Source organism: Chinchilla lanigera, unplaced genomic scaffold (genome assembly GCF_000276665.1).
Source record: "Chinchilla lanigera isolate Chin_1 unplaced genomic scaffold, ChiLan1.0 scaffold00005, whole genome shotgun sequence".
NCBI lineage: Eukaryota > Metazoa > Chordata > Mammalia > Rodentia > Chinchillidae > Chinchilla > Chinchilla lanigera.
In genome coordinates, this window is record NW_004955406.1 from 29173994 (window position 1) to 29197039 (window position 23046).

Consider the following 23046-nt stretch of genomic DNA (forward strand, 5'->3'; position numbering starts at 1 on the left):
AGAAAAAAAAAAAAAAAAAAAAAAAAAAAAACAAGGTCAAGGAAATTAAAGAAATGTAGTTTATATCTCAACAGGATATTCGACCTTCATATCTTGGTTTCTGTTTGAAATTATGAGGACAAAACTAGTTTTGGCCTTGATTTTGTTTTTGTGGGTTTATTCACATTTATGATTTACATCGAGTTGTTGCTCTAAAGCCTATACACTTATAGTGGGACCTTTGGAAAGTGAGTGGATTATAGGGGCATTATAGCTGACTTGCTGTTAGGAAGTTGGGCCTGACAGGAAGTGGTGGGTCATTATGAGCATGGCCTGGAAGGTTATACCTGCCGTCCTGGCTCCTCCCTTGATTTGGTGCTTCCATCTGCTATGAGGTGAGCAGATATTCCTCTACCATCTGCATGTTGATCTGCCTTGGAGCCAGCTGACTATGCACTGAAATGCACTGCAATGTGAGCCAAAGTGAACCTCTCATCTTCTGATTTGCAGATGTCTGCTATCATACTCTCTTTTAGTGTAGAAAATAACAAAGATATTTATGTGTATGTGCTTCATTTATTTGTTAGAAAATTGCTATCATAGATCTTTAACCATTCCTCTCAGACATAATTTGGATAATAAATGTTCTGAATTGTCCCCAGGCAAATTAAGTATATCACATTAAGAAATAAGAAAGCTAAGGAAGAAAAATAGAGCACTGATAATGAATCACTTAAAAAAAGAATGTAATTTTTCAAATTAATTTTTATTTTACCACATCTTGTAGTAAGCTTTTCACAATGGTGATATTGGAGGTAGGGCATGCTGGAGGTAGGGCATATAGGGCACACAGGAGGTAGAGCTCGAGGGAAGTTGGAGAGACCTGTGATGTTCAAGATCACAGGACAATACCATGACTCCATGTGCGGTATTTCTCACAGGCTCCCAGGAGACGTGGACAGCACAGAGGAGTCCAGATGCCAGGAGGAGTCCAGTATCATACCAGCTCAGCCCACCTCTCCTAGATGCAAGGGGCCTTTTATTTTTGCTTTTACCCTTTCTTTTGTTCTTCCTTTACCCCCTTAACCCTCACTTTTAAAATAAACTTTGGCACTAGTTTTGGATTGGCTTGTCTAACTCTTTGTCTGAGACAGGAAGGACCTGGAGTACTTTTGTTTGGCAAGGCATTTTTAGAGGAACTACCAGACAACAATAGGAAGATGCCTAATTTCAGCTGAATTAGAATCAGCTGTCATCTTTCCAGTCCAGGTATAGAAATGCTATGGTTTTATTTTCACATCTTTAAACATTAAAAGATTTTTTTTTTTAATTGGAACAACTGTTCTTGAAAAGTTTCTCCTCTAAATTCCTTTTCCCTTTTGTTTTTCCTTAAGGCCCCTTCCTCTATTTCCATCACTTCTTTTCACCTTCCTCTCTTTCTATAATCCATATTTTTTCCTGAGTCTATAGTTTTTACGTGACTTCCTCATTCATCTACTTCATTCCACTGTTATTCTAATAATTTTCCCCTTAACTATTTTCTTTCTCCTACTTTAACAGTTTGCATGTCCTTTCTATTTTTTATCAGGGGAGGAAGAGTATGAGCCTCTGGGAGTAGAGAACTGAGGGGAAAAAAACCCTTTAACCTCTCCTCACCTGAAAGTAATTGAAAATCTTTAAGAAATGACAGATTTGAATTGTATTCTATATTGAGGTTTATGTTAAGGTCAGAAATCTTGTCTGAAATTTTTCTTGTTTAAAACAGAAGAATGAAAATGCCAACCTGCCACCTGTCTTTCTTTTTAATGTAATCTTAACATGCTTGCTTTTAGGGTATCTGCATTGGTTAATACAAATTTCTCACTAAAATTTTGTAAGTGTGATGCACTTTTATTGTGTAAAATCGTTTTCATTTGCTAGGATTAAATGATTAAAAATCTGTCTGCCTGGGGGGGATCCCATCCCTTACTTACAATAGATACCAAATTTGACCATCATTCAGGGACACTTTCTCTAATGTGAAACCTACAAAGGAAAGCTGAACCACCTACTGTGTGGCATTTAAATTCTGCAGCCTGTCCAGGCAACTGCTTATAAACCATAATCAGAGAAAGTTTTCCAGGGCCCCAACCTATATTGTAATGTTCAGTTGACTGCTGTTATTCACAAGTGATGAGGAAAAAATAATTTCACATGAGTTTAATAGCATTAATGATACCAACTTCTGTTAGTGAAAGTTTTGATGCCTTTAAAGAATAATATATATATTGTTAGATACAAGATTACAAATAGTATACACTTGAAGAACCAAAATATATTAGGCAAAAATAACTATTTATGCCAAAACCTTTAGAGATAGGTTTTGGAAATGTGTAACAACTAATTTCCAAAAAATTAAAAAATTTGAAAATAATCACAATTTTGTAAGAACTTATTGTAAAGTATTAGTACATTCAAAATAAAATGAAAACATCTTTTGTCTTTGAGCTTTGATGAGAATAGTTCCTAGAGATATTTTTAAAAATTCATGTAAATGCATTGATGACAAGGTCTTTTCCAAGAATTAAACTAGAACATTGATAAGTAATATGATAAGTATAAAAAGTTACCTTTGTCTTAACTTGTGAAATTTTAAAAACTGAGAATTAAATTGTTCAACTCTAAGAAACAAGTAATATATCAAATGCACTAAATTTGCTTTTTAAGTCTGTATTTAGTCTTCCTTTATAGTGCTATATTCTATGAAGCATATCCTTTTGTATCATAATTTTATATCCATAGATATATGCCTACTCTCTTCTCCTTTAAACTTACTAGTTTTCTAAAAGAAGAAACACAGCTGTTTGTGTTTATGAACTTCAAGAAAACCCATAGGACAAAGAGTATTAAAAACAATCAGTGCAACAGTTTCTGAAATACTTCCATCATTGCAGAGGTAATTTAACTCTCTTAGGTGGGCAGGCAAGAATCACAAGGTCTAGGATTTCTGCAAGGGTACAGATTTAGTGGGACAAGACTTTGGGGAATTTTTACATGGTACATTCAAGTAAACAAGAAAAGAGCATGTCGAAGCACTTGCCAAAGTCTTTTCGACCTCTTAAGTATATACATTCCAAGCATGGAAAAATTACAGTGAATAAAACAACTTAACTAAAATAAGCAGAAGTAAAACTATAATATAAATACCAATTAAAAAGTAAAATATAGGGGCTGGGGATTTAGCTCAGCAGCAAAGCTCCTGCCTGGCAAGCGCAAGGTCGTGAGTTCAGTTCCCGGTACTGGAGAAAAACAAACAAAAAAAAAAAAGTAAAATATAATTTGAGAGGTGGTAATAAATGTTGCAAAGAAAAATAAGAGCAAAAGGGGATACAGAATGCTGTGGTGAGTGACTGCAATCCTAATGTTAGTGATGACATGAGGCTTCCACATGAGGGTGATGCTTGGGCTACCCAATGCAAGTGTGAAAAGCTGCACCTAGTGAGCACCTAGTAAGATCAAACACTGTCATGTGCGGATGGGCCTGCGGGGTGTGAGAAATAAATGTAGGCCAATAACCCTGGACTGAAGAGAATGAGAGTGTGTTGTATTTCCAAACTAATTGAGATTTATGTGGCTACTGCTCAAGAACATAAAACTATTAGATATATTTGGTGTAAATTTGCAAAAAGTTAGAGGGTAATCTGTTTACCTCCACCACATTAAAATCGCTCATTAGCATTGCTCATTATAACCCTGAGAGTGTCAAGACTTCTCTTTGCTTATTACATATCTTACTGAAAAGTACAGTAACATTAGTCTTCCAAATGTACAATGTAAATACTACATAACTCTAATGTATGTCTTGCTTCATATCCACATTTATAATTACACCCTTGAAATTGCCACATAAATGTACTGATAGCACATAAATATTTGACATAACCTACACTAAGATCATAGTATTCCTTCCAACCCTACCTACTCTTTTAGTAAATGAAATGCTCATTGTTATAGAAAATTCTGTTTATCTAGGCCAACATTCATTCTTTTAATCCCCTTTTATTTCCAGAATTCAAATTTTAGCAGAGTCCATTCTACTGTTAATATAAGTATGCATTTTCCTAACCTCTTTTCAGCTGGTATGGTAGTGTGCAAAAATCCTGGTCAATTAGATGTCAGCGGCAGTGTTACGTGGTTTTAGATGTCTAAAGTGAACCAATTAAGTCTGCACTACTGCTGTCACTGTACCTCCTTGCAATGGTGATATTATACATGAAGCTCTTGAACCTTGCTTGGGTGCATTAATTGTTCCAATTGTCTTTAAAATTTAGAATTGTAAATATTTTTTAACGCTGACATTGCAAAGTACTCATAGTGGTGTCTTATTATGAGTTGTTTATATTTCCTTAATGGCTAAGGAAATTGAACATTTTTATGTATATAGAAGTCATTTATTCATCTTCTCTGAACACTATCCAAAGAGTCTGTGTTTAAAATTATTTTTGTGTTATTTTATAACAGTTCTGTATATATTTTCAGTCACTTAAGACTTCCTGATCTTTGTTCTATCTCAGGTCAGAAAGACTGCCATGATCTTAGAATCCTTCACCTGCTTCTCTATCTGTGATGTACCTGGGAACAGTATATACCAGGAATCGTTTCCTTAGTAACCAAGATCACAGGCTGGCTCTATAGCTTAGGGGCACAAGTACCTGCCTGTTCTGAGTTCAATTCCTGGCACCAAAAAAACCCCCAACTATCAAGTATCACAGTAGCTCTATTGTCCAATGTCTAAAAAGTTATTACATATACAATGTCCTTAATGATATATTTTTTAATGTAGGAGGATAAATTCTCTTCTATTTACTTCTTCATGTGTGAACCCCTAGAATATCACTATCAACTTATTTTTTTCAGCTAGCACCCATGAAAACAACATTCTCTACTAACATTCTGATGATGACAAATCTGATATTCAAATATATTAAGAACATTTTCTAGGCTCTAAGTGGGTACATATTTCTAACCAAGACCTTCACAGTGAATTTTAAGATAAATATTTATGTAACAGCTCCAAATAAAAAACAACTCAAAACTGGAAAAAATCCATCAAATGTTGAAATGATAGAGTGTTCAGATAATTGAATATTTTTCTGTAATAGTAATGCAACATGAAGAGTGAGAATCAAAAACTATATACTGAGTAACTGAAAGTTAGACAAAAATGAGTATTCACTATATGATTACATATGTATGAAAGACAAACCTAATGTATAGTGGTAGGGGCAGATAAGTCTTTTCTGTGATTAGGGGTAGAAAGTAAAACTTGACTGAAAAGAAGCACAGGAAAAGCTTTTGGAACATTGTAGATATTAAGTATTTTAAATATTTTACTTGTTGTGGAAATAATATGATATATATATATATATATATATATATATATATATATATATATATCCTCCAAAATTTCCTAAACAGTACAGAGAAATGTGTATATTTTATTGTGTATAAATATCTTATTAAAATTGCTTCTATATAAACCAAACAGGTTGAGACTTTATTTTGAAAGTCAGTTAAAGGTGACTTTCATGGGAAACACTGCTGGATTTCCACAGCCCGGGTACGAAACTGTGCTTTGGATCTCATACCACATGTGTCCCCAAATTATTTTATGACACGCAGAGCACCTGTGCCAGGGTAGTGCACAACACAGTAGATACTAAACACAAAGTTTCTAAATATTTATTTTAAGAAGCTATTCAGTTACAATGCACAGAGATTGATCATAATGTTATCTTTACATTTTGGAAAATAAGAATCTCACAGGTATAGCTAGGTCAACATGTACATATGCTGCACACAACCGAGAGCTGGATGAAGGTTGACCTTAAACACAGACAGATTCTTAAAGAATCAAGCATAATTTAATAAACAGTATGGGCCATTAATGCATAAGACATAGAGTCAGTGTGTTTCATTGCTCATTCCTGTCTTCATGAGTCATCTGGCTGATAGGGCAAGAGAAAATCCATTTTCTTCTTGTAACTCCATTTTAAAAGTCACTTAAATGTTCTGTGAACTCACTTCTCTATTCCCTCCCTTATAGCTAACAAAAGGAGGACAGAGCTATAAAATGAGAAATAAATAGTTAAAACAAACTGTAGGTAAGCTAAAATTTAGCCATACTAACAAACTCCAGGGAAATGTAAACCTTGATATACCACTTTTGTAAAATTCCTAAATGAGATAATATGGTTACCATGATATACCACTTTTGTAAAATTCCTAAATGAGATAATATGGTTACCATGGTTACTTGTCAGTGTATAGAAACAAAGTTCTTATGAAAACGAAGTAACTTTATAAAAACAAAGTTACTTGTCAATGTATAAAAGCAGTGTATAAACATACAAAGTTCTCTGGTTGCCAACATCTTGATTTCTGACTCTTGGTCAGGGGTGTTGGTCGGGTGCTTTAATAAAGCTTTGTTTGTTCTCACATTTTCAACTTCTCATGAGCACCTGTCTTATGGAATCTCACAGTAACATGACCATCTAATGATCATGTATTTCTTATTTACATCCAAGAGTTATCTGACTAATTACATGTATCTTTATTAGACTACAAAAAACTCAAAACAATTTATCTTAGAGATGGCTGGACATATCATAGGTTGGCTGCTGGATGTCAGTTACATATCCTCAGTCTACTTGGCTTTATTGCATTGGTCATTTGATCCAGACCTAAACTGCAGATGTTTCTTAATGGAAATATGTACTTCTCCACTGGTTGGACACACATGGAAATAAGAGTAAGTTAGCATCAGTCTGTATTACAAAATTAATCCAATAAGAAGGATATGTATGCTGCTAAGTTTTTACACCACTGAAAGTATTTTTGCAGACATAGCATTCATTAGATGTTGTTCATTTTTCTGCAGAGAGCATGTATGAGCAGCAGGAAAGGCTCTGAGCAGAGTTTATACCTTGCACAAAATATCTGTGATTATTGCCACTATGGAGCTGATGGACCATGAAGCATGATGCTTTTAAAAGGCCAAATATAACACAGAGCTGTTAAAATGTATCACAGCATTTTAGAGATTGAGAAAGCACTAAAGCGATATTTCAGATATGCTATGACAATTAAGCAAAATGACCTTAAAATGCATTTGTTGGGCTTAAGAAAGCAGGCCTCATCATTTAAATCACTCACCTGACATTTTACACAAAACCCAGTGGCAATCATCATTTTATGAGAAAGAGATGCATAAACCAAATTGTACCATCATTTCTTGCATTGAGAGGATAAGGTAAAGAGAAAGGAGGACAGTCTTAGAAGTGCTCCAAACTATTTCAAATGCCTGAATACAGAAAACTAACAATGATATTTCTTGGTGGTTAATATTTTTTATATGAATATACAGTGTTGATATGAGGATTTAAGATACTATATCAGGCATTATGAATACTTTACTACAGCATGATACACTTGAAATTGTCCACTTTTACTAAATGATTATTCTAGGGCTAGAGATATAGCTCAGGGTCACAATAAAGTTCCTGAGTTTGATTACCAGTACCAAGTGGGGAAAAAGAAAAAAAGAACAAAAAATGATTATTCTAATTTTGGAAGTTTCAGTGCTTATTTTTAGCTATCCGCAAATAAAACTGAATATATTTAAATATTTTTCAATCATTAATGAAATTGAAGAGGTTATTTTAAATAAAACAATAGCAATTTTTGTTAAGATATTTGCAATCAACTCAAGTTCTTCAATAAAATATTTTACTTTATAATATTTTATAAATGAATTATTCATTCTTTCTTTCTTTGCTGTAGTGGGAATTAAACAATCCTCTCAACTATAAGCCCAGCCCTCTCCATAGTTTTTTTAAATTTGAGACAGGATGTTGCTAAATTGTTAGGTACCCCAGTTTGAGCTCAAATTTGGAATGTTCCTGCCTCAGCCCCCTAGAGTCTTGGGATTACAGGCAATTACCACATATCTGGATTACATATGTTTTGTTACATACTACTGATTGTCTCTTTTGGATTATCCCTTCCTTCCTTTTTCTATTGTGTACAATCTTGTCTCCAGTTGGAAACACCAAACTTCACATGAATAACAGATTCATTTTTGAATTCTTATTTATGATTTTCAAATCTGTCCAATTTACCATCATTTTTACATAGTTACAGTTCCTAATGGCTGCTATAAAACCATTAGCACATGGAAATGATGCAGAGCTTCACCATACAAGATGGCAGGAGTTCAACAATGGTTCTTATATTGTATGCTGCTGTTTTCAGATCAGTCATTCTGATTACCAAATTCAAGCATGCAAAATCGGTCAAGAAAAAAGAAAATTTTAAGCACTATTTTTTTTTATTACTTGTTACATTCTTCAATTGTCTGATCAACCTTACATTCTTTTGTCTGGTGGACTGAGCAACTTCGTTGAAGATAATAGTATGTAATGTAGCAACCATTGTTAACTACTATCATCTTGTTTTGATGTCATGTATTACTTTTGTTCTTTTTGTGTTGCTTTGATTTTGTCTTCATTATTGTTTTGTTAGTTTTTTAAATATCTAATATAAAAAAAACCTTACCACAATGTTTGTGGCTTAAAATAACAGAAATGTTTTGCATAAATCTGAAGGCCAGAGTACAAAAGCAGGTGGTGGAAGGCTCTTGTGTCTGTGAAAATTCTCACAGAGAATTTTTCTTTGATTCTTTGAGATTCTGATGGCTCCAAAAATTCCTTCATCTGTGGCCACATAACCCTGATTTCGTCCTCTGTCATCACGTGACCTGCTCATCTCTTTGTGTGTCATCATAAATGCTTGTTATTGGATTAGGACGCTCCTCTATACACTAGAACAACCTCATCTGGAGATCTTTATAACTGTAAAAAAAAAAATTTTTAAAAATAATGTCGCATTCACAGGTTCCAGGAGTTAGGAGATAGACCACTATTGGTGACCCTTTTAGATAGGAGTCCCCATATGCAACTCCAAACCCAGTTACTGCTTGCAAAGTGCCAATATGGCAATTAAACCTAAATTCTGACATTTTAGTTTAGAAAACAACCCATACATTAACATCATTTTCTTAAAAGAGAAAAACAACATGTGAGCCATAGTGCGTCACCACTGACTATAGACTTGTCCTTTGAGGTACTGCTAAATGCACTCGGGTCACTACTGCAACTGTCTCATCTGCTGCGGCCATTCTCATCTGTAATTCTACCACATTTGTAGTCCTTTTCATAACAATATGTAGACAGTTTTTGTCAAAAATACTATCAGATCTTTCTGAAATTCAAATTCCTTCTTGTAGGTTAAAATTTAATGACAAATCACCAAAACTGATATTCTATAAATGTCTCTACATTGTGACATTGCAAACATTGAGAAAATGAGTGACTTTTAAACAGCCAAATACTCTGATCTGCACATGGCATTCTCAGAGCTGCTACCTTCAAGATTCATTTTAACCATGTTTATAGCAGCACAACTCATAATAGCTAAACCTTGGAAGTGACTTATGTCCATCAACAGATGAACAGAGAAGTAAAATGTGGTATTGGTACATACTGGAATACTACTCTGCTACAAGTAAGGATAAAGTTGAGTCATTTATAGTAAAATAGATGTGTCTATAGATCAAAAGTTTAAATGGCATAAATAAGACATATGAGCTTAAAAATCAGGTGATTTCTCTTATATAAGAAAACCAAAATATAAATAAATAGCAAAATGAGAGATAGATAAAGGAAACAGGTAAGTAGACCTTTTGAAAAAGTAAAGAGGAATAAGAGATGGAGGGAAAGGAAAGGAGGGATAAGAAGGGAATGAAGAAAGTATTAAGATGTATCATATACAGGTACCAACTCCCCACATTCAATATAATAATTATTAATTGCAAGCATGCACCAATAAAGCTAAAAAGTATTAAAAATAGTATAGTTGTGCACACACAAAAAACTTACCTTCCTGCATTCTTTAATTTAATTTTATTTATTATTACATGTTTCTAATTCCCACAGTTTGCACTCGGCTTGGGGAATGGTTCCATGTGCACATTAAAGCTTTCTTTCCCTAATCCCCTTCCCTCTCCCTCCCCCTCCCCGCTGGCTCCCCATCACCTTTTCTGCACTTATTTATATTATTTGTGTCAGCTTTTGTTATATACCTCCTGCATTCTTATAATCTCGTGCTCTTTGCTATTTTATTTTGCATTATTGATTTTTTGAGAGAAGTTCTCACCATGTAGTTTAGGCTGGCTTTGAACTTGCTACATAGGCCAGGCTGGCCTTGAACTTGCAGTGATAGTCTTGCCTCAGCCTCGTCAGAGCTGGGATTATAGATGTGTGCCACTCTGCCAGATTTGTGATCTTTAGTATAATTAGATTGTTGGTACTATTAGGCAATCCATTTATATTTTTCTAGTTGTATCTTTTAATCTATGGAGATTACTTTAACTTTATTAATAAATAAAGTCTTCCTTTCATTCCTTTCCATCAGATGTTTATAGAAAATAAATAGTTTCAACTTGCGTTCTATTCTGTTCTGATCTCTACCCTCTGATTACAGTGGAATAAGTATTTTTTACTTTATCACAGCCTCTATTTTCAATCCCATTTTATTTCAGGGAGCTTCAAGACTAAGTACCAAGATCACAACATTCAGTATCTAATTGGACTCCTGCTTATAAATCATTACAGAAGAAGGAATACAAAACAAAATCAACACCAGGGATAGATGAGAAGGGCAAAGTTCAGAGAAAACCAGCCTCACGCATCTAAGATCTCTCAATAAAGTTATGCATGGTTCTCTTAATTGCTCTACCACTGGATTATGATATGTTTGAGTCTTTGTCTACTAGGCATGCTCAGGAGGAACTTGGTGCTGAGTAATTTTATTGGGGGTTGATCACACAGGCATCATACCTACATGCATGAACATTCCAGACTCCTAGAAGGAAAGTGTATAATCTAGCATAAATTGTATTATTTGCAAAAAGAACTTAGCTCTAGTAGACTGCTCTGAACAATTTTGTAAGGGACAGTAACTCTCCTAAAAATCATATTCTCTGATGCTAACCAATGGCCAAACTTGGAAGCAGAACTCCAAGGATTGTATTTTCTAGGTTTCCCTTTTCTGAATTTCAATGTGTTTTCCGTGGCTGCAACCAAACAACACAGATTGGGTAATGTACAAAGGACACAGCTTTAATTATCTCAGGACTCTGGGAGCTAAAAAGACCAAGAATGTGGCACATGTCTCTGATTCGGGCCTTTTTGCATCCAACAAAGAGATGGTATCACATAGTGAGACAGCAAGCGTGCTTCTGGAGGCACTTTCTCTTGTATAAAACTACAGTGCTATCATGGAGACCATGCTCTTATAATCTCCTCTAGTCCTAATTAATCAAGTGTATATTACACTTTGTAGTATGTAGTTTAATACATAAATTTAATACATAAATCATATATTAAGGTATTTGCAAGTGGGGTTTTCTCCCTGAAATACCTTAATACATGATTTATATATGATGCAAATACCTTAATATATGATTTCGTGTTGTCAGTTGCTGTTACATGAACTTTGCAGACACACATTCAACTACACAGTTTCTTATGTGAATTCCTGCCTTCCTTTCTTGAGGAGCTTTGCATTTTTTATTATTTCTTTTCTTGCTTGCTTCTACACCCTATTTCTTTCTCCTTGTACATTACTGAGATCATTCAGGCAATCTCAACTCTCTCACATCTCATAACAAAAGAATAAAATTCCCAAAATGTGAGTTTTCCTAAATTTGCCTTAGTATCACTGTCTCCACTTTGTGCATGAAAATCTTTATCTTACAATTCTTATTTAATGATCATTCATCCAGCCACTTACTATAATTGCTTTATCATAAATCATCCACTGATATTCTTGTTGCTAGATAAGCCCAAAGTTCTTTTCATTTTAATCTCCTACAGCTGGCAAATTTGATTTTGCATTCCCTTAAGATTGTTTTGTTTTTCTACCATCTCTCTGGTCACTTCTTAAACCTCCTTTACAGCTGTCTGCCACCTAAATAGTGGTTTGGCGCCGTTCTCAGTCTGAGCCTGTTTTCTGCTTCATTCATCTGACAAGCTGTTCTTTGCCCCCTGTTTATAAAATGTTACCATCTCACTTGTATAGGAATGAGCATCATCTCTTGTTGATTAACAATAATGATAATTTCCTAAATTTCTAAAGGGATAGAAATGGTTATAAGAAAGTTTATTTAATATACACTTGATCAAAGGCTTGCCTTTACGAAAAAAAAGAAAAATCTGTCTTGAGATCAGACCTCCTCTAGACAAATTCATTAAGTAAGTGCTGCAGAAATTAGTCCCTGTCCATTTCTGGGATTGCATCCAAACATCAGACTAATCAGAGTCTATTTGCGAGGGTTTATATTTACCGATGGTGGCAAACACATTTAGTTCCTTGCACCATCTTCCTTCCCCTTTCTCTCTCACCAATAGACAGGATTTTCTGAGTTACTGTGGAATGTCTGTACTGCGCAGCTCCAGAGAGCGTTGTGTGGAACAAGGTCACTCTGGACCATGATCCCTGGTTTGCTTTAAGCAGCAATAAACCTACATTAAAAACTAAATAAATAAACCCAGAGATCGTTATTTTTAAAGATTCCCAGATTAGTCTAATGTGTAGTCCAAGTTAAGGACCACTGTAAAAGCTGAGTATAATGACACCATTCCCAGGTTTTCTAGAATTTTTGATAGCTAGGAGTGATAAACTTGGGACAAGTCCACACCAAAGTTATCAAGATGATGTCCTACAAGGATCACTACTTTCTTAACAAAAATGGAATGCAGATAGATCATGTGTAACTCCTTACTTTCATTTCTCTGTGTCTTTTAAATGCAGATGTGATGTTTAGAAATGAAGTGATCACCTTGAAAATGTTAGGCAAGGAAAGCAGAGCAGAAAGACAATCTCGGTACTAGGATATGTCCGCAAGCAACTAAACCAACTCCCTAACTGCGAACTTCTTGTGTAGAAAATAAGTGCTTTCCCTAAGCCATTAATCATGAGTTGCATTACTTGTGGTATTGAAGAGTCCTTATTCTAGTTTCCTCATCAGGTATTCATTAGTGTAAAGCAAAGAAATCTCTCATTGGTAAAGATTCTATACCTTACAAATGCTGCAGGCTCCAAAGATGAGACAGCAGAAACACACTGCAAACACACATGGCCTTTTATTCTCAGTAATAGGAACTGAAGCACCTTCCAACTTTGAATCTACATTGCTTTAAGTGACTCTGAAGATAAAAAATAGTTAAAAAAAATATTTTTTATGAGGACTTATGTATACTAGTTCTCTGTGTGTTCTAAATAATTCACAAGCATCATTCCATGTAACCTTGACAACTCTTTTGTTATTTTCTTTATTGTAGATCTAAATAAACAGAGGCTGACAATGAATCAATTAATTGGCCTATTTTTTGACAGTTGTTAAGTACTGTAGATATAATTAGAACCTAGATTTTCTGGATTTACAGACCATTCTCATCACACAGAAATTCTAGAGCCTTTTTTAGCCAAAAATATATTTCATAAATTCTCAAACTATATTAATCCATGTATCAGATATCTTCATAAAATTATATAGAGAATTTAAAAGAAATAACCATAAAATTATAACTATGATGCCCATTTTAAAAAACAAACAAAAGTAAAGCAGCTATTACAATCCATGCACTAGTCTAACTAAGAAATTTTTCATCACGTTGTATTCTGGTTTATGAACTGCTCATATTCCAATAATCCTAAAGCTACATAGATAAATGGATTTTTGTTTTTTCATGTGGTTCTCTCATAGGCATAAAACAAGTTGAGTGAGTTGTAATATTTGTAAAATTAAATAGAAGTTTAAAAATAAGAATAGGTCATACAAAATAGTGTCTCAAATTTTTTTGGCTTATTCCATGGAGAGATGTCACTGAATATATTTTCTATCTTGGCTTGAGGTCAAAAATATTTTTAAAATGGTTGCAATGAAATCTTCTAAGTAATTCTTGAGTCTGCTCATTCTTTTTCTTTCATTTATATTTCCAATCTCCTGTTACAAGAACTACTGTGAATTTTTCACAGATTTCTTAATTCTTTCCTCTGGTTCTATTTGACTGGCATTTTCTGCACTGCTGTCCTGATTAGTGTTAAAAAGCAAAAGTGCAACAAATAATAGTATACCTTTGCTTAAGAACATTTCTAACTTGCCTTAAGATTAAGTCTGAACTACTAAACAGTATATTATATAATGCCCTTTCACTTATGGAAATTACTTATCTTTCCACTTTCGTCTCTTGAGCTTGTTATATATATTCTAGTCATAATTGTTTTGAGCTTAGTAAATATGCTTTGCTAAGCTCTCTGCTTTTTTCAAAGTAACCCTGTTAAATTGTAGGCGTATACAGCTACTGAACTCTGTTTGTATGTGCTTTTGGGATCTGCTTGGACCATTTTCTTACTTTGTTCATCTTATCTTCCTTTTATGATTAATTACTATCTGAAACACTTCATGTTACTATTTTCTGTAGGCCATTTCCATACACTGTATCTGTTAATATATCTACATATATTGAATTTGTTTGAATTCTTGGGTTTGAGAACATCCTTAGTTACTTATAAGCTTATACAATGCCTAAAAGGGTTTCAGAAAATTATGTCCCAATGTGTTTTGAAGTCATTGAGGAATATGACATAGGAAACAGATGACATCCCTAGGCAGCAAATATCCTCACTCTGATATACATCCATACACACTCACACACTCACACAACTGGTGGCATATGGCCTGCTTCATAGCTCTTACCATTACAGCCTGTGATTTCCTGTTTACTTATCTGTAGCACTTATTAGCTAGTCAGGTTCATGAGAGGTAAGCTTTGTTTGCTCTTGTTGTAATATCACTTCTGCTTAGCACAGTTCCTGGCAAATGGTAGACACTTATCCCTTCACTCAACAAATATAAGTACAGCATCTTTCACGTGCCAGCCAGTGTTGTGCACTCTGGAGCTACAGGAGGTTAAAAATAAAAACACAACTATTGAGGGTCAGGGATTTAGCTCAGTGGTGTAGTACCTGCCTAGCAAGTGTGAGGTCCTGGGTTTGACTCCTGGTACCCTCCCCCCAAAAAAAGCAACAAAAACCCCAATTAACATCTTCCCTTTCAGTGAGCTCACTTTGTAGAGGAAGATGTTATGAAAAATACTGTTTACATAACTCAAGTTGAAGAAAAAGGCTTAATAACCTCATATATATCTAGAAGCAGCTGAAGACTAGGAGAGTTCCTTAGAGAAAGTATGCTTGAAATTTTACAGGATATCTTAGTACTTTCCTCATTACTGAGACACAATACCTACATCCACAACCAAAAAGAGGAGAGGTTTATTCTGCCTCACGTTTTTAGTCCATAGTCAGTTTGCCCCAAGGGAAAAGGGCACTGTGAAAGGACCATGAAGGTAAGTGGCTCACGTCACAATAGCCAGGACTCAGAGAAAGAAAGGGAGGAGCTGGGGAGGGAGGCACAGTTTTCCAAGTTATGCTCCCACCTCCATGACCGCCTCTTCCGACCAGACCCCACCTCTGAACAGCAGGTCAGCTGTATCACTCCCATGACTGTCACCTTCCAGATGCCCTACTTCTTAACCCCATGAGCCATGTGAGGACATTCTATATCTAAACCATAACATGGGGCAAGAAAAAGACAGAGACAGACAGAGAGAGAGAGAAAGAGAGAGACAGAGAGAGAGAGAGATAGAGAGAGTGCCATCGGGCTTTGGCTCAGGTTGCAGGTTCCTTCTTCTTGTGCTACGAGTATTGAGACTGCCAGTTTTGGGACTCTTGTTTGTGATTATTGGTGTGGTCCCAAAGCAGTTAGTCTGAAGGCAGTTGTTATCATCTTTGCAGTTCGACTTTTAGAGCAGATTCAGTGGAGGATTGTACAGCAGAGAGATGGGAGAGGACAAAGGGAGATTAGTGTGAGGGAGTAGGAAGGGGAAGTCTTTTTCTCTCATGTCTGATTTGTTATAAATTGATAATACTGTTTTCTCAGTACTAAGTGCCATATGAAATCTGATCATTTAATAGTCACAACAACCCCATTAGGAAGGAGAAGATTGAGTCTTAAAGAGGTTAATTAACTTGATCACGGTTCCATACCTAGACAGTTGCAGAAATGGTCTTTGAGTGAACCTATGATCTTATTATGGTTAACTATGCTCTAATAAATAATCCTTTAAAAATGAGAAGGTAAAATTTTCTTTAGAAGGAAGAAACAAACTTTCCTAAGAACTCATAATGCTAATCATGTATTTTACTGCCAACCTAGTTTTCAGAAGCTGCTCTGAGCACCACTGCATTGAATCTATTTAGTATTCATGATTTGAAGACTTATTCCAATCTCTGTAGGATTTCTCTCTAAAAGACTGTCTAAGGAATACTAATATAAATGAGAATTATTTTATATCTTCTAGCTTAAAATGGAAAGGATAATACTATATAAATAAAATATTATAGGTAGTACTTTATTAAACATAAAAGCAATTGTTCTTTTTTACTGTATCATTAATAGACATTTAAATTCCGTGCTTGAAGAAAAAATGTTAAATGAAGTAGTGATATTTGAGTTTAATTGTAATGCAAAATATGCTTCCACATCAATAAAATGTAAGTTAATGAGCCTAGTACTTTTTTTTCTATTCTTAGGAAATCTATCTTCAGATGCTTTGGGCTCCTTCATAACTTGATAAGGAGATTGAGAAGAAATCACTGCTCTTAATATTTCAGGTCACGTGGTGTGTCTCATTACAAGAACTTGTTATGTAACAGACTAGCAAATGAAGTAGAATATTAATCTGGAAGCCTGCATTCTAGTTTTATTTCTGCTATTTGATTGATGTTCCTTAGGCAAAACACTGTACTTCTGGAAGTGTTGAAATTGAATGCTTTGCCTTTATCTTAAGGTGTTAAAAATGTTTATCAAATGTAAGAAGGTCTCTACTCTCTAGTGAGGTATGTAATTACACACATAAAATCATAAATATAAAGTTACAAATTAGAGCCTTGTCTACTACTTAATACATAACTGGAGGATGTTTCTAAGCTCTCGGCATCTAATTGTCTTAATTGTAAAGTAAATGTATTATCAAGATTACCATATGCTTATTTTGAACCTTAACTTTTCATATGTACAAATAGGAGGATTATTTAACTGTGAGTAACCTGGGGCTGGAGAGCGGCTTAGCTCAATGGGCTTCTGAAGCTTCCACCTGTGTGTCCCCCAGCACAGTCCACAATAATGTATATTTTAATACTTTCTCACTTGAGTAACTATCCTGGAAAAAGTCAGGCTCATTCAAAAGGCAAATTTGAAAACGTCAGTTCCCTTATGTTCTTTCGTAACTAATTTGTGTGTAGTAACACAACAGAAGCACTTGATATGCATATATTTTGGGGATTATCTATTACAATTTTCTAACATTAGCATTTGAAGTAAAATTTTGTGTAACATTGTAGATCATAGTAAGAATATTCATTAGAGTTGTAAAATAATGTTTTATATCTAGGCACAAAATAATTTCTTCCTTAATTTTAAAATCCCTTCAATTTTGGGATACCGGATTATAGAGAAAATTCAAAAACTGGAAATGGAAACAAATAATAATCCAGTTTAGAGGTTTTTAGAGTTTATCTTAACATATCTGTACAAAAAGGCAGAAAATGTAAGAAGATTTGATATATATTTTCATAGGACACTTTTCAAAATTGATTTTACACTGAACGTAAGATAGTAACTACAGAATTGTCTTGAATATCTGGAGAGGGTTGATGTCAATTCAGTTACACAGAAAGGCAAGAGTTCTCCACTGGCCACGTAGAGTTAAGCTGGCTTTCTGACATGAAGGACAACTTTTGAGCTTTGATTTCAGTCCAATGATCAAAAAAGGTTAGGGCAAACAAGCATCAAGAAAATAGTGCAAAAGGCATTCAAAGGTTTACAGTACTTAAGGAAAGGACACTGGTGGGGGACTAGCTGAGGGCCTGGATCCCACAATAATGTCCTGCATGAATTCAGCTGAAGACCTGAGGCCATGACAATGTCTCATGCTGGCCTGTTTCTCGGATCTGTGCTAGGAAGGCCCAAAAGTCAATGGTGGAATCTAGAAAGTCTGTGCCAGCGGGATGAAGGGTCTGTGCCAGCAGGCTGAGGGATCTGCACTGGAGCCAGGAAGTAATGCTTAAAATAAGAACCAGAGCTCCTCCAAAAAGTACCACAGCCATCTTCAGCAACAGTGAGGTCCCGAGCTCCTCCAATGATCAGGACAGCTGAGTCCCATCAGGAAAGCCAACACAATAGGCTTCTCCAGGAGACTGAGCTGTGCACCATCTTCCCCTCTGGAGCCAGGAAGCAATCCTCAGAGTGAGGACAAGAGCGCCCCCAAAGTGAACTGAAGCTATTCTCAGTGAGAACAAGGTCCTGAGTTCGTTGGATGATAAAAGCAGCTGAGTTCATCAGGAAAGCCAGCATGACAAGCTTCTCCAAGGGAATCAACGACTCCTTACAGCTTCTAACAGCACCCAACAGCACCCAACAGCTTTCAACAGCCTTTCTTCTCGTTCTCCAGTTGTGCCTCTTATGCTGCTGGCAACAATCCTCAGGTGGGCCTCCCACACCTAGCACCATACTGACTCAGTTCATCTGGGTGTTAGAAGTTTACCACAAGTTGTCAATCCACTGCAATACACATATTTATATTATTCATAATTTAATTTACATATTTCAATGTGAATTATGGACAATATAATTATACATGATTTGTTTATTTAATTTGGACTATTTATACAGTATGTATTTATATATACATGCATTTCTATATTTTTGCTTTTTCATTCCTTGCTCCTTATATATCCATAAGAAGATTCTGTCCCAAAGATGAAGCTTAGAGGTTATGATGCTTGGAAAAGGGGCCAAACATGAATACAAAGTTGTGTTTATATTCACTTTAAAGTTAACCAGGAAAAGTATATTTTTATTTTTGCAATAATTTATATATAATACTTTTATAATTTTCTATATTTATAAGGCTTTTAAAACATAAGACTATCTCTTCAACCAGCATTCCTGTGCCACATTTGTTTGTACAAAAATTGTTGCTGAATCTGAGTACTGTTTTATGTACTATATTATGATACTTTTGAACTAAAGAATGTCTCAAAAAATTAAAAACATTTTTTAGAATTTTCAAGAAAAACAATTTTGATTTCCTATCTCAATTGGAGATGACTCACAAATTTTATTATAAATAATTCAAACATTTAAATCACTAGAGAAATCATAAATGTCAAATATTTCATATATTGCAAATCATTACTTTTATATATAGATTTATATAAGTGTGCATATGGTCACATTTGTACATATGAACAGGTATAACATAGATAAAATAATGTTTATGTGAATAATCAACAGAGATTTAGGTATTTGTTTACCTTATATTATTTGCTTTTAATAATGAGCACTGCATGATTTTCTTTGAAAAAGTCTTCACAATAGAATGAATTTTGTGAATATTTATTCTAATTCTGTTTCTAGAAAAGTCCATTTATTCTGAAAGGCATGAGCTTTGTGATTTATTGAGAGGACAATCTACTAGTAGCTCCTTCAGGTGTTACCTTGTCATTCTACATCATGTTATCAATCCATTTGCTTTTTCTATAGTGGATCCCAAGCAGTTGTGTAGAGTAAATCGCAATATACTACACCATTCTGAAATTGCTAATCACTTAATCAGCTTATATTTATAAACATGTAACAGATTTCATACCACATCACCAAACATATTTAAAGCAACTAAGCTAAAGTGAAACATGAGTAAGTGCATATTTAATCATTTTAAAAGTACACATGTGTGTTTTTTAAATATTGTAGTCTCATAACTACAATTTAATGACAATATAAAATCAGATTTTTAAGATTATCATTTTCTTTGTTTCATTTTATTTTTTGTTTTGTTTTGTTGTTTTGTTTTTCTTCTGGTACAAGTAATCAAACTCACAATCTTATGCTTGCCAGGCAGACACTTTTGCCGCTGAGCTAAATCCTCAGCCCCTTCTTTTCTTTCTTAACTGTCAGTATAAATTGATTACTTTTAATGATGTTTTGATATCTTACTTGGTTATGTTTGGGTTTTGAATCAATGCCTTTTTTCTGGCAATGAGCATGCTTTGTAGTCAGAATTCAATAAAGGGCTGAGTCTTCCAGAAGTTACAAATAGTGGTTCTCCTAGAGTACCACACTCTATTTAGTACTTGATCGAGAAAGATTAAACATGTAGGAGAAGCAAAATATAAAATGAAGGAAGGAAAGGAAAAAAAATGAGTGGGATGAGAAAAGAAAGCAAGACAGCAAACAGAAACTGCATTCCTAGAACACGTTTTTCAGGAACACTGATAATGTGGTGTTTATATTTTAGTCATTTGGTTCCTAGCATTTTACTGAGAACTCAAAGAGACTCAATAATGATTATTGATGGAATCAGGACAAATAGCCATGGAGGTTCAAAGAAATGCTTCTTTTTCCTCAATATTATAAAGGGAGATTTTCTTTTCCCTTTCTTTATGGCTAATCTTGCATTGAGAACTTTTCCACTGTATTACTTCTATTTTATTATAAAATAGTAATCTAAACTTTAGAACCTGAAGACAACAAATTTATGTGTCTCTTAGATCCTGAAGGTCAGAATATCAAATATATCTCAGCTGGGTGGTTATACTTGATCCTTTCCTAAGCTTGTGGTCAAGCTCTTGACCAAGATTGAAGTCATCCCTAGGATTGCCCGAGTTCTCTGTCTGAATGTGGTTTGTGCTCTCCAAAACTTCTGTTGAGTTTGATTGTGATTTTGATAGTATTGGGGAAACTTTAAGAGGTGATTTGATCATTAAGAGAAAAGTATTCCTTAAGAGAATGGGTTGATTCTCATGACAGCCATTACACAGCAAGTGTTGCCTCGTCTTCTGTGTTCTTTATACTTACCTTCTTGTCCTTCCGCATTTTTGCCTTGTTGTGAAGCAGCCATAAGCCATTGCCAGATGGGACCACCTATTCCTGGACTTCCAGATTCTAGAACTAAAACTTAAATAACTTCTTTATGAATTACTCAGTCTCTGTTTTTCTATAATCACAACAGAAAATGAACAATGACCATGGGTCCTGGGTATCTGCTTCCAACTTTACTGTGGTTATTTTCAGTAGACTGAACTCATCTCCATGCAAGTCTTTCTGTAGGGCTTTGCCAGGACAGAGGCTAATGTCCATCTGTTATGGCTTGTCTTTGGATTTCCCCTCGAAGCCTCATGCAGTCATAGGTGGGGTTATTTTAGAGGCTGGATGTAGAGTGTGTAACGCTGGGATTGATCCATGGTACTATGCTAGGATCAAGGGCACAACGATGAAAGTTATGAGTGATACCCCCCAAGTGGACTGTGTAAAATATAAGAGATAGAAAAAGCTGTAGTCACCCCTTGTTGCTTTGTTACCTTTTGTACAACATGAACTGTTTCTCCTCGGTGATGCCTGTCTGCCATGTCACCCTGCCTTGGAGCCAGTCAACTATGGATTGAAACCTCTACAGACTGAGCTAAACAAACCTTTCCTCCTTTAACTGTGGGTGTTGAATATGTTTTCTCATTAATGAGAAAAGTAACTAAGACACCATCAAAGGGAATGAACAAAGGAAATAAGCCAATGATACTGAGATGGATCAAAAAAGAAGCTAACTGTGTTCTATAACCTAAACTCAGGCACGACAGTTCATTTTTCTATTGTATCATATTGGTCAGGCAGAAAATACAGGTACAATGCAAAAAGGGAGATGAACAGGGGTCATATTTAAGGCTGTCTGCCACAATATGTCCTTTACTCTTCAATGATTCACGCTTAGATCACAGAATGATGGCACTCACCTTTCTCCAAATACCTAGACATTTTATTATCTTCCAGTATCAACTCAAAGTTTAAAGACTTGCAGACCACATGAGGCTTCCCTGGTCTGTACAAAAATAGAGCTATATAGACAAAAGCTATACTCATAAACCTCTTTCAGGTAATTCATTCTCTACGTTGATCTTTGACTGGGGAGCAATGAATGTCCTTAAGTGTTTCACACACTGAGTTGTTTCATTGAGATGATTTGTGACCTGTACCCTTAAATTGGGAGTTTTACCAATAATGTTTTGAAGTATTATGACCGATTTTCCTTAAGTATTCAGGAAAAGGTTCATATTCATATCCTTGGTTTTATTTTTAGACCATAATTTTAACATAGTGTTCTGGATTTCATCCTTTCTTAACTTAGAATTGTCTGTCATTGGGCAAGCATGATAGTTTTCAAAACCATAATTCCTATCTCCTTCATTTTTAAAAGATCCACCTTTAGGTTATTTCTCTACATTTGCATTTTCAAGACCAAAAAGAAAGTAGGAAGCACCTTTAACCCTCAGGTAAGCTGTCCTTAACTAGATCACATAGTCCATTCGATACATTTTCTACTCTCTCCATTATTGAAGGCAAGATGCTCCTATCTTTTATACTACCAGATAAAAGGAATTTATTTTCTTTCATTTACAGAGAAAGATTTTCTTACATTTTTAAAGTTCTCACTGGCAGCCTCCTCAAAGTCCAAGACTTTTCTCTAATGGTTTGTGGAGACCAACTCAGACTTTCATTAACATTTTTTCTCTTAAAATCCTTCCAGCTATGGCTCAGTGCCCACTTCCAACACTACTTCTACTTTCAGGCATTGTTACAAGAGCTCCATACTTTGATATCAAAACTTGCAAGAGTTATCTGTTGATGATTAATAAATTATACCAGATTTTGGTAGCTGAAGGCAAAAATTACTTAATATTTATGTTAGTTTTCCAAAATTGCCACAACAAATCATCACAAAGTAAGTGACTTACTTATTCTTTCATATCCTGGTGGCCAGAAATTAAAATCAGATTGTCAGTAGGTTTGAT